The sequence below is a fragment of the Musca autumnalis genome, unplaced genomic scaffold (assembly GCF_047663935.1).
Source record: "Musca autumnalis isolate F117 unplaced genomic scaffold, ASM4766393v1 scaffold_1, whole genome shotgun sequence".
Lineage (NCBI taxonomy): Eukaryota > Metazoa > Arthropoda > Insecta > Diptera > Muscidae > Musca > Musca autumnalis.
This window is the reverse complement of record NW_027411644.1, coordinates 83,305,106-83,317,644: the sequence shown is the minus strand read 5'-3', so window position 1 is coordinate 83,317,644 and position 12,539 is coordinate 83,305,106. Positions and strand designations below refer to the sequence as shown.

At 38.3% G+C, this 12,539-nt stretch overlaps 1 long non-coding RNA gene across 1 annotated transcript; it reads right to left on the bottom strand.

The window, feature by feature from the left end:
• Positions 1-7,379: 7,379 nt before the first annotated feature.
• On the bottom strand, positions 7,380-9,329 carry LOC141390645 (uncharacterized). Its single transcript, XR_012409432.1, has 2 exons — positions 9,146-9,329; positions 7,380-9,076 (listed from the first exon to the last, which is right to left on the bottom strand). It is a non-coding gene; the product is annotated as an uncharacterized lncRNA (long non-coding RNA).
• Positions 9,330-12,539: the final 3,210 nt, after the last annotated feature.

The following is a 12,539-nucleotide window of genomic DNA, read 5'->3' as shown; positions in this document are numbered from 1 at the left end:
TCCAATCTGTCTGGCAACTCTGCACTTTACAAACTTTTGACATAACTTTGAGTTAAGATGGCGCGAAGCGTCACTTAAAACAAAATTGCGCCTAAGTATTTCCTGCCCCGGTTTGAAACTGACGTCACGAGTCCTTGTGTTATACCGTGCAGCAGATTTTTCAAAAGAATCGTGAATTTTCGTTTTAATCGTTTCGCGGACTAAATTCAAAATATCGTGTTTCGGGACTACCTCAACTAAACCATCTTCCAAAACTCCTAGTTTGTGTGCTAAATCATAAGTGCTCGCGTGTGTAACCATGTGTGTGCCGAATAATGCGAAATACGGTGAACAACCAAGTGTCGTGTGAAAAGTGGACCTCAAAGAACATTCTATGGATGATATATTTCGGTCCCAATCGCGTTGATCTTCCGAAACATATGTCCGGATCGCCGCGATTATGGTCCTATTTACGCGTTCCGATGCGTTCGCCTGAGGCGAATACACGGCATTTCTAATCGATCGGCATCCATATTTATTTAAGAATAAAGAAAATTCTAAAGAAGTAAATTGCTTTCCGTTATCGGAATGTACAATCTGTGGCACGCCATATTTGTGAAACACTTCGGATTCTAGAAATCTTATCACGTTTTTTGAGTTCGCCTTGGCTAGTGGCTTCAGCAGAACGAATTTTGTCAGATGGTCGAGTACGATAAAAATATAAGTGTTACCTAACCTCGATCTCGGGAAAGGTCCAATGAAATCAATAAAAATCTTTTGAAAAGGCCTATCGGTAACGGTTTCGGTGCCCATCTTGGGTCTTAAAATATGATTTGGGGCTTTGGATTGTTTACAAACAATGCAGTGGTTAATAAAATTCCGGACTTGTTGAGCCATCTTAGGCCAATAAAAATATTGCCTCAGTGCCGCGATCGTACGTCCTATACCACAATGACAATTCAATGACGAAGTGTGAGTCTTATCAATAAGTGATTCGGTTAAAGTACTTGGAATCCAAAGTTTCCAAATGAAATTTTCATGTACCGGAATACCATCTGACGGGAGTGTCTTTTTGTAAACAAACGAATCGCTAACTTTCAAATCTGGTAAACTGTCTTGATTTTCCTGCACCATGGAAACTAATTGTGTATATTCTTCACCTTTAAACTCGGGTGAATCTAAGTCAACAAGAGGCCTTTCGTCAACAAACATATGGACTTCGTCCAGGTGAACGCGAGAAAGAGTATCGGCTACGACATTTTGTGATCCTTTGCGGTGCTGGATATCAAAATTAAAGGCTTGCAACTTCAGACTCCATCTTGCCAACCGACCACTGAGGTCCTTCTGTCCCATCAGCCATTTCAACGCGCTGTGATCCGTCACGACAGTGAATGGCATCATTTCGATAAACGGGCGAAATTTCTTTATCGCACTAATGACTGCCAAACACTCCCGCTCCGTCACACTATAGTTCTGCTCAGCCTTGGAGAGCTGTGCAGAATGAAAGGCGATGGGACGTTCCAGACCAACAGCGTCCAGTTGGTACAAGACTGCACCTAGACCAAGGTTGGAAGCGTCACACTGAACGTAGAAGCGCTTGTCAAAAACCGGATGGTGAAGAACCGGGCTAGTAGTCAATGCTACTTTCAATTTATTAAAAGCTTCTATCGCCTGATCATCAAAGGAGAATGGTTTACCTTTCTTTAAAGTCCTAGTGAGAGGTGCTGTAATTTCGGCATAGTTCTGAATAAACCGCCTGAACCATGAAGCCATTCCTAAAAATTGTCTAACTTCCCGAGCTGTCTTGGGGATTGGTATGTCGGTGATCGAATCTATTTTGGACGGATCCGGCTTAAGTTTTCCTTCACCCACTATATATCCGAGGTACCTTAACTGACGCCTGCAGAATTTTGACTTTTTCAAGTTGATCGTGAGATTTGCCCTAGACAGCATCTCTCCCACCTGTTGGAGCAGCACCACATGCGATTCAAAGTCAGGTGAGACAACCAACAGATCGTCTAGATACACGAAGACTTTGTTTTTCAGTTCCGGTGAGATCACACTATCCATCAACCGACATAACCGTTGGGCTGCATTGCACAACCCGAACGGCATGACAGTAAATTGATAGTGTGGTCTCCCCGGCACTGTAAACGCGGTCTTCGGACGACTGTCTACCGATAAGGGCACCTGCCAAAAGGCCTCTTTAAGATCGATGTTCGAAATAAAATATGTGTCTTGAAGACGACCCAAAAGTGCATCGATAAAAGGCAGAGGATATGCGTCTTTAATAGTAACCTCGTTCAGCTTGCGTGCATCTAGGCACAGCCTATTCTTCTCACCCCTACGGACCAAGGTGACTGGAGAATTCCAAGGAGATGTACTTGGCTCGATGACCCCCAAACTCAGCATGCGATCAAGTTCTTTATAAATGAGAGACTCTACAGCAGGAGAAACAGGATAATGACGCTGCTTTATCGGAACCGCATCACCAGTATCAATGACGTGTTCCTCTAAATGCGTTTTCCCGAGACCATGCTTTTCGAAATCCTTAAAACTTTCTTTGGCCTTTTCAAGTAAGGCTAACTGGTCACTAGATAGAACATGCATGTCGGAATCTTCACTTATAGAACTGATCTCGAGACTGCTAATGAGTTTGGGCGCTATGCTGAATTCTCTCCAAAAGTCAATGCCACAATACATTGAATTCTCCAGACCCGGAATGAGGTAAACATCCATGGGTTTGGTCAGATCATCAAAAGTAAGCTGAACTCTAACTTTACCTACACAAGAAACACGCTGTCCGCTGGCAGTACCAACGCTGCACTTACAAACCGGAATAATCTTCAAATTCAGTTTGTCAACAAAAGATAAACAATCTTTGCCCAAACACGTCACCGTAGCTCCACTATCAAACATTGCTAATATAGGAATACCATTCACTAAGACTTCTCGAAAAGGACGAGGGTCTTTTGATTTAAAATCAGATAAAGTGCAAGAAGAAACAGAAAGTCTCTTAAGGCGTCTCGATTTATACCGCTCACGAGCTTTAAGAATTCGTTTGGAAACGAAAACGTCAGATTTACACGAAATTTCAGAATTGAAAATACGCTCTCTAGTCTTCAAGTAATTCGCCATGCGGATATGAAAAGGCAAAGTCAAATCAGGTTTGGTTTTGACAATATTATCGGAAAGTCTGGGTAATACACTACATTGGTCAGAAAGGATTGGATCTGTAGAAGTGGAAATATCAGATGAACCTAGTCAGTCCACTGTCTGAGTAGCTATGGATTCTGATTTAGAAACATTAGAAGGACGACTAATTTGTTTGCAATTATTGCATTGTGGAGTGGTAACCCCTGGTGATCCACAGCGGAAACAAAATACTGAACGATGAGAACTAGACCAATTCTTAAAAATGTGGCCATTGCTGCCACAATTCCAACACCGTGAAGTCTCATTTTTGGAAACACCAGGTGCCTTCGGCCGAAGCCTCAGCTCCTCAACATCATGTACAAAATCATCAAAATCAGAATCGTTAATTTCATCTATCATTCGAGAGGGTTGGCCAGTCCTAAATCTCATCGACGATTCCCTTTCAAGAAACTCTTCAGCTTTTCTAACTTCATTTCGGAATTGTTCCACCGAATAAAAAGTGCCACTAAATGTTAAATGGGCAAGTTTGGGTTTCAATCCAGCTTTGAGGATGTCAATAACTTCAAAATCTTTCAAAGGTTCCCTCAACTGAGTACGCAGACTATTTATGGCATCTATATATTGAGTAGCAGATTCATCCCTACCCTGCTTTCTGTCCATAATCTGCCTCATCACATCAAGATTTGATTGAAAACGCTGGAATTCCCTAACTATACACAGCTTTAACATCTCCCAGTTCAAATTTGGATATTGACGGATCAGACCCCAGTACCACTGACAAGGACGGCCTTCCAATAAATGATGAAATTCATCAACCAATTCTTGTTCTGGGCAGCCATAACTATTCCGAAGTCTTTCTACTCGAAAGATAAAATCTTCAACATTCGGTGTCTTTGGGGTAGCATCAAACTTGATGCCCCACTTACTGAGATATGGATACCTGGGCCTACTAAAATCTTCCCTATTTCGATTTGGAACTTCCTGGTTTCTACTACCCGAACCTGCATGTCTGGTATCGGTTTGTAGTGGTGGCAAATCATGAGGCCAATCAATGCTTTGAGAATGCGGTTCTTGTATGTTAATAGGATTAGCTGGAGTAATGGAAGATTGAGAAAAAGCAGCTTGAACAGCAGCAGCAACCGCTTTCTGCATTTCCTTTTTCATGGTTTCAACCATTGATGCTTGGGTGGCCTCTAAGGCGGACTGAACTACATCAAGAACTCCTGTGCTACTAAGCCTATCAACCTGATCTTCATCATTGCCACGAATAGTCAAAGGGCTAAAAGAAGGTCTAGTAATTGTGCTTGGTTGCTCATTTACTTGCGAAAGAGTTGGTGGACTTGCAAATTCGTTTGGTGTAGGCAGATCATTGCCATCAGCACTAGCTGGGATACCTGATCCGATACCTGGTTCTGCTCCAGCAGCTTCTCCTACTGCCTGACTTGTCGACCTTGTAATAATGCCGTAAGTTTTTGGCTTAGCACCTGTAGCAGGCTGCATGATGTTCAAATCGAAAAGAAAACTCCAAAAAAGACAATAAACTTTCCAAAAATGTTATTGCACTGACCAGTCCGAATAAAAATCTCAATAAAAGTTGAAGAAATCAAAATTCAATAGTGTGTCTTCTCCACTGATCAACAGGTTATCCAAAAGGTAGGTATGATACCATAAATTGAATAAAATTCCAGAAATATATATAGCCGAGATAGTAGATTCCAATATTGAAATTCTCATACGCAACAGAACGCAACCAGAATACTAAATGGTTACAACAGGTCCGGTATTTCGAAAAGAATAGAATCAAGAATCAATATTTCTTGCAAAGTTTCTCAAAACCAGAACAAATGCTCAGAAATTCTGTAAAGCAGAATAAATTGCGGCAATAAATTATTTTTCTCTAGGCTGTGGTAGATCAGTATAAATATTTGTAAGTCCGGGTAAAATTAGTTCGAATAATATTCGAATAGTCTTGGCTGGTAAAAGAAAAAAAAAAAATAGAACTTCGATAGGCTCTTCAGTTCTCTTCGCCTACCCCTATTGTTCTATGGGGTAAACTGTTCAAAACGTAGGAGTGATTGTTGCCGGTTAGAATTTCCTCAAAGAGTTTCTCGAGGTCTCTTCAGTGTATCTTTAGTTAAGCATAGAACGGCTTTCTAAAGATACACTGGGAAATCGACAACCAGACAACAATCAGCCCTACGGAAAATGCTCCAACTCAAGGTTGAGCGCTGCCGTCCGAAGGCTCTCCAGACTAACCGCCCCTACAACCTTAAGGTACTTCAGCTGACCTCGAGTCGAACTGAAGACCAGTCTTCGGGTACAGTTAGTCCAGTTCTGTGTACACCCTGTGTGTACGTGAAAACAAACAAAAATATATTGCTACTTAAAGCTTATATATTTAAAGGTAAGAACTAGCAATCGGTAGTTTGAGCCTATCAAACCCCTCCTGCCGTCTTTTAATCAAAAAGAGAAAAACAAATGTCTTGAGGGCGACGACCCTATGCCTCACGCAATCGAAAATAGAATGGTAACTACCACGGTAAAAAAAAATATGACAGCAAAGTGAATAGTATATTACTATCGCAAAGTAACGAAAAAAACCGAAAAAAAAACTAACACCCAAAGAATCTCAACTAAAATCCGAAAGGTTTCAGCACCTTCCACGACGACGCTCTATATTCAAATCTCAAACCGGAAACAAAAAAAGTTTGCCAAAAGCTGTTACTAGTGCAGGTGCCAGATAATTACGAAAACTAATATGTCTTAAATGTGCCAACAATCGAATAAATATCAATAATTTTATCCTCAAAAATTCCCAGAAAAATTTCCATTAATCTTGGGTCAAAATTATTTCATAAAATGTATAAGGTAATTGGTAGAAGGTTAAGGTATCAGCCAAGATAAAAAAAAAATAATCAACAACAACAAACAATCTTCATCATCTTCCAAAAGCGTGGTCAAAATTTTCCCCAAAAATTTCAATTCCAATAAATCAATATATTAAAGCATCTATAATATAGCAAATCATGCAAAAGATCATAAAAAAACAACTGCAGATGACAATATATTATAAAGCTTTAAAGAAAGTCGAGGTATGAATCTCGAAATGTAGAAGTTTTGTCACAAAATTGCAGCTTGACATAAATTCAGGCTTGCAAGACGACTAAAACTCTTTTCTTTAAGTTGACATTCAAGAAATGATGTTAAAATTTAATTGACCTTATGTCGCAATTGGTATGCTGTAATATAACAACAACTCAAGACATACTGAAAACCAATCAAACAAAAATTCATACACCTAATGTTCAGGAACAATTCCCATTGATGGGAGTTGAACCTAAGACATTGGCTTGTACGTTGGGCGCCATTGTTATGTAACTACGTCGGGAGTGTAAAGGGGAATGAGGCATACCAAGATGTCGCTGGTATACACTTGCCATTGAAGAAATTCGGTCTAGCTCAGTGGCCACTCCTGACTAGCCATAAACAAAATTGATTCATTATTAATTCACAATCACAAACAGGATGCTTTATTTCAAAAAAAAAATGATATGATGTTGTTGTTGTTGATATGGGTACCCAAGGTGTTTGTTGGGATACCATGCCCTCCCAATGGATTTTCTACAAAATCCCCAATGAGTCTCATCGATGATGATGACTCCCAATAATTTGGCTTGGCTGACCCTTACCTTTACCTTACCTTATATTGTTCAATTAGAACCTCATGATGATTAATTTCAGAATTCAAAACATGTTTATTTATAACTATTCGTTATAATAAGAACAATCAATAAATGCTTAGAAGTAGTCTTATAGTAAATCACTATTCAATTATTATCTAACTGATAATAAGTTTAAAATCGATTAAAACAATTCAATTTATATTCAGTTCAGAAATACATACAAAAATTCAAATTTGCTTCTGCATGTCATTCCCGTTCGTGCCACTGTGCACCAAAATATTTAATACTACCCTCAATTTTTCTACCAAATGAGCTCACTGGATAAAATGCTGAAGGTGAATATCCAATAAGGATAGATGGACGGAGATCATAAATAACGGGATTGACATTATATAATTATCAGGTAAAATTATCAATTAGAACATATGCATATATATACCATATGCAGTATAAACCAAAAAAAATCGGAAATGTCCGCATCAACAAAAAAAAAGTATCATTTACTGTTTCGGTTGACCACAAGTCAATTTAACGTCGAAAAGATTCTTAAAATTGTGTGTATTTATATGTCTATGTATGCATATATTTTAACCGAGGTATGCGATTGATATGATTTATAAATAAAGATGATGTTTATGGATCGTAAACATAATATTTTTTAAAGATCGAAATTCAATAAAAACATCCAATAAATTTGTACGGTATACGATAATCACAATCTGTCGACCTGCAACGTAGTCTCGACGTATAAAAATTTCTTAAATGCTTTTTATCCGAAGGCGCGGAGTTTTAAACGAAGTTTCCAAAGATAGGAGAAATCTGTTGTAGGTTCTTTTGTTTGCTTAAGAAAAGTCGCACTCGAAATTATTTAACCAAATAACAGAAAAAAACTTCGAAATATCCATCCACAAGAATCACTATTGTAGGAAATAACCGTCAGTAAAATATCGAATACTAGATTTGTTCAACAAAATTCGGATGAAAATTGTACTATATCAAGTATCATGTTCTCAGGGACCTAAATTTTCTGACCGGACTACACTGGGTATTCACGGGTTATTTTCCTACAATAAGCAATGGACAACAAGTGAACAGGCATACGCCGAATATACCCATAAATTTGGAAAAAAAAAAGAAACAATCTCGAGCGCAGAACAAAATGAAGATGAAATTTGAAAAGCACGAGAAATGCTAATAGAAAGAAACTACAACAGTTGTTGATTTAGCCGACTATTTCTCTTTCCCCAAAAAAAAAAAGAGATAAAAAAAATCATCAAAGAGAGCAAGAATTTGTTTTCTCTCACTAAAGTGAGTTGGATTTATCGTTGATAGAAAGAAACAGAAAGATGTTGTTGTTGTAAATTTCTTATTCGAAAATGGAAATGAGGACAATACAACAACAACGTACACTAAAACGTTTCTGTTAAACCGTTATTGCAAAACTTTCATGATTATCTTCATCTTCTTTTTGCACGCGGAGACGAACCGTTACAGGTCCAACAACAACATTAATTTCTTATACACATACATACAGGGCTATGGCTATGTATGTGTGCATACAAAGTGCAATGCCAAGAGAATACTTAAAAAGAGAAAGAAATAAATAATTTGCTCTGCTGACGTCGAGGGCTGGATGTAGGAACTGGTTTCCAAAATATAAAGATGACTACTCGGCTTCACCGTCGAGGAAAACAGCAAAAAAAGACTGGTCCCACACCTCCCGGTCTGTAACTGGTTGGTATGGGTTACCAGGAAGGAGCAGGATGGTTGCACCGACTATATCTGTGTGTTATATTGCGTACTTACAGTTGGAGGGTAGGCATTACCATTAATTTGGATTAACATCTCCTCTCTAATGCAGATTGAAATTGTGTATAAAATGGCGGCAATCACAATGTTGTTAATGGATGCTTTTGTGTGAAGGTGGTTCTGTGAGTTGTGGCTTCCTTCTATTGTGTCGCAAACGGGAATGCTGGCAAAAAGTTCCAGAAAGTTCTATTTTTCGAGGTGGTTGTGGTGGCTTAATGTAACGTTAGTTACACAACGTGGATAATGGCCGACAAAAAAAATTCTAGGCTGTGGTGGAGGATTTAATTTTCCTTTTTATTGCAAATTGTTTAATTGTTCCATAAAGCGGGCTAAAACGATGGTTGGTTTTCCTCAACTAATTTGTTCGCCGTTGCACTAATTAAGCGAGGTTATCTGCCGGTGGTTGTAGTGCACGAATGCGGCAACACGTGTAATTATGAATTTCACAACTGCAATCAGGAAAAAACACGAATTCTTTATAATTGAATTCAACAAATTTTCTTTTCCACTAAACTCACCATTTCTTATAATTTTACCCTTACTTGGGGCTATGAAACAATTTTCCAATTGGAAATTACTTATTCGTTATGCGAATTGAGTGAGGTTGGGATTTACTTCCCAATATTCACGAATTACACTTTGTTAATTTTTTTTTCCTTTTCAGGGATGTTACCGCCACCACAATTTTATTAGAATGATTGCAATTTGTCATTGCCTTTGGTGCCTGACATTTGCAATTAGCAGTGATGCCACATCGACAAAAAAAAACAAAAATTGTGTGAAGAGGAACACACGATGACTGTGTGCTGTATTGCACACAATCACGACGTCGTATACGCAGCGGCTTACGCCGTTGTTATACAAGGTTAACATAACAACTTTAAGGCCGATACGTTTGCAGAGGATTGTTAGGTCGTTGATTTTACTTTGCATATCGCTATGCTTATGGGATATTAGGCATATACCGTCTGCAAAGTCTAAGTCTTCAAGATGGCGGTGAAATCCCCACACAATTCCTCTTTTTCTCTTGCACACTTCGACCATAACGGTATCAAGCACTAACGCAAACAGCAGTGGGGATAGAGGACAACCCTGTTTCACTCCGATGTTTGCACTGAACGTATCGCTGTATATATTGTTGTGTCGAACTTTGAGTGATACATTCTCGTACATGGCTTTTATTATATTTATTATTTTTTGTGGGACTCCATTATTTTGCAAAGCATTCCATATTGCGCTGCGTTTCACTGAATCGAAGGCTTTCGTGAAGTCAATGAACACTAAGTATAGGGGCGAATGCCATTCGATGGATTGCTCGATAAGTATTCGGAGAGTATGCGATTGGTCGATACAACTGCGATGGGTTCTAAATCCAGCTTGTTAGTCGCGTAGTGAGCGCTCAACTACTTGTAGCCTGTTGTTAATGATTACGGCTAGTACTTTATAAATTGAATTAAGAAGGGTGATTCCCCTCCAGTTGTTGCAATCTGATAAGTCGCCTTTTTGGGGAGTTTTATGATTTCCCGCGCGTCCAACTGTTTGGTAGTCTCTCTTGCTGCCAGACTTCCGTCAAATATGGTTGTAGGATTCTCGCTGATGTCCTCGGTTCAATCTGAAGCAATTCGGCTGGTATGTTGTCTTCTCCTGGTGATTTGTTTCTTTTAAGTGCGAGGATCACGTTTGAAATTTCATCTATTGATGGAGGATTCTCATTTATCTCCTCGTTGACTGACATGTTGTTGTTGAGGCTCTCGTTTTCTTCGTTTTCAGTACTATTGCTAATGCTTTCAAAATGTTGCTTACATCTTTCAGCTTGCAAGTCAACATTAGATATTGGGGCCGATCATAGATAACAATTATCGTTGAGTGGCGTTGCCAGTTGTCAGAATTGATCCACGTATGGCAACTCTCAACTGAAGTTGCGAATCTCAGTTGACGAAGCGGCTGTTTTTCAGCAACCACACATTTTCAGTTGCAGTGAACATTTTCGAAGAATTATTGATTCTTTGCATCATTAATTGATTTTGTGTATCAATATGGTAAAAATAACGACAAAGCAACAGTTCGAAATATTCAGCCCAATTATGAACGGCATCTCACCGTGAGTTTTCTCTTTCTCGCCTCCTCCCCTATTATAAACATCATATCGCCGTGAGTGCTGTTATGTTCTCACTCTTCCCTTATTATAAACAACAAGAGGGTAAGCAAAACTCACGTTCGTGAAAAAATTAGCTATTACAAATGTAAAAAAAGTGAGAAAAAGAGGCAAATTTGTGCTGAAATTTCTCACTACCGAAATCAAAGTGAGTTGAACAAAATAATTTAAGTGTGGTCATTTATTTTAAAAAATACGAATATTTTGTATCTGTAATGATAATTAATTGTATTTTAGGTTGAAAGCAACAAAAAATAATTAGAAATTTTTTATGTTTTGAGGTTATTGTTGACCTTTGGACGCTTTTTTCATTGGTTTTAATTTTGGCTTGAGGTCAACTTAAGAATTAAATTTTTTTTGTTTTTATTCTTATAAAAAGAAAGAAATATCATTGTTATTATAAATTTCTACCATATTGTTTATAGTTGCGTAAAACAAATGTTCTTGTTTTTGAAAGCCAATCCCTGAGGATGACCATCAAAGATGGTTGAAATATTGGAAATGGAATAGATTCTACCTTATTGTGATAAGAGTTTCTTTATATTTTTAATCGCAATATGTTTTCGACAAAAACAATTATTAGGACATTTACCGCTAACATTTTTTCAGAGTTCTTTACGAATTCGGTCTGAATCTCTGAATTCTTTCAGAATTTGGTACAAAATTGGGTCTAACTTCAGTTCCAAGAATGGGATGTAACTATCCACTGAAGTTAAATGACTAGGTTTGGCATCGCACCTTTAAAAGACGAAGAGTGCTATGCATGGTGCTATCAACATTTGCCCTATAAGAATTTAGACGACTGCAATATCCCGAGTATAGTTGAGCAAAAACTACTCTGGTTTGTGGTGGACTTTATTCACACTATATTTGTTTACATTAGAAACTGCGACTATGTGAAAGCTATACAAACCTACTTGAAATGCTTGTTGAGCAAGGGGTTCTCTCCTGTATCGTTGGGTTTTCCTCTCTAGAAAGTGAAGATCATTCTTGATGGACCTAGTGTGTCGGGCCAACCTACTAGATGGTGATTGGGATGGCTCTCACGGTAACGCCCAAGCAAGTACTGTAACTAAAGCGTTCCCCGTTTTCAGGTATGGACAGATCAAAAAGGTGCATACTGTATAAAGCGGTTCACAAATATACAAGGACCCAATCTGGAGCAACCCATGTCTGCGATTGTTGTTCCTAGAGAGAGTAATGTACACGATTTGGAACTTTTGGGGTCGCAGTCTTGGAAAAAATGGGTGCTGGTGCTAAAAAGATGACATGTCCAATCACTTGCCCTCAAGCTTGAATAGAATCAAATATTTTGATGGAATATAAGTCCAGACCGTTGCCCCAAAAAGATCCAAACCATTTTGAGATCTTAATCACGTCATCGTCGATAACCCAGTGGAATGGTATCTACACCAAGCAATTTCCTGGAATAGTATTTTAAGTACCGGTTGTTATATGCCATGAACAAAAAAAAAAAATTGGAATTACAATTGAAATTTATTGAAATTGTATTTAAAATTCATTAAATTGGTTTAAGTGTTGAAGAAAGCATTAGGAATTATACTTAGCATTCATAGAATTGGTTCTTATACTGGAGAAAATATCGGATGTTTCACGAATTGTATTTACAATTCTTGGAATTGGCTAAATGCTGAACCTCATTTGAAAGAATCATTGATCTCCTGTGATGTCCTAACATCGCTGGTACAGCTTCCACTCCATTTCCTTGGTATTCCTCAGAACTTGCCATTTCTGTT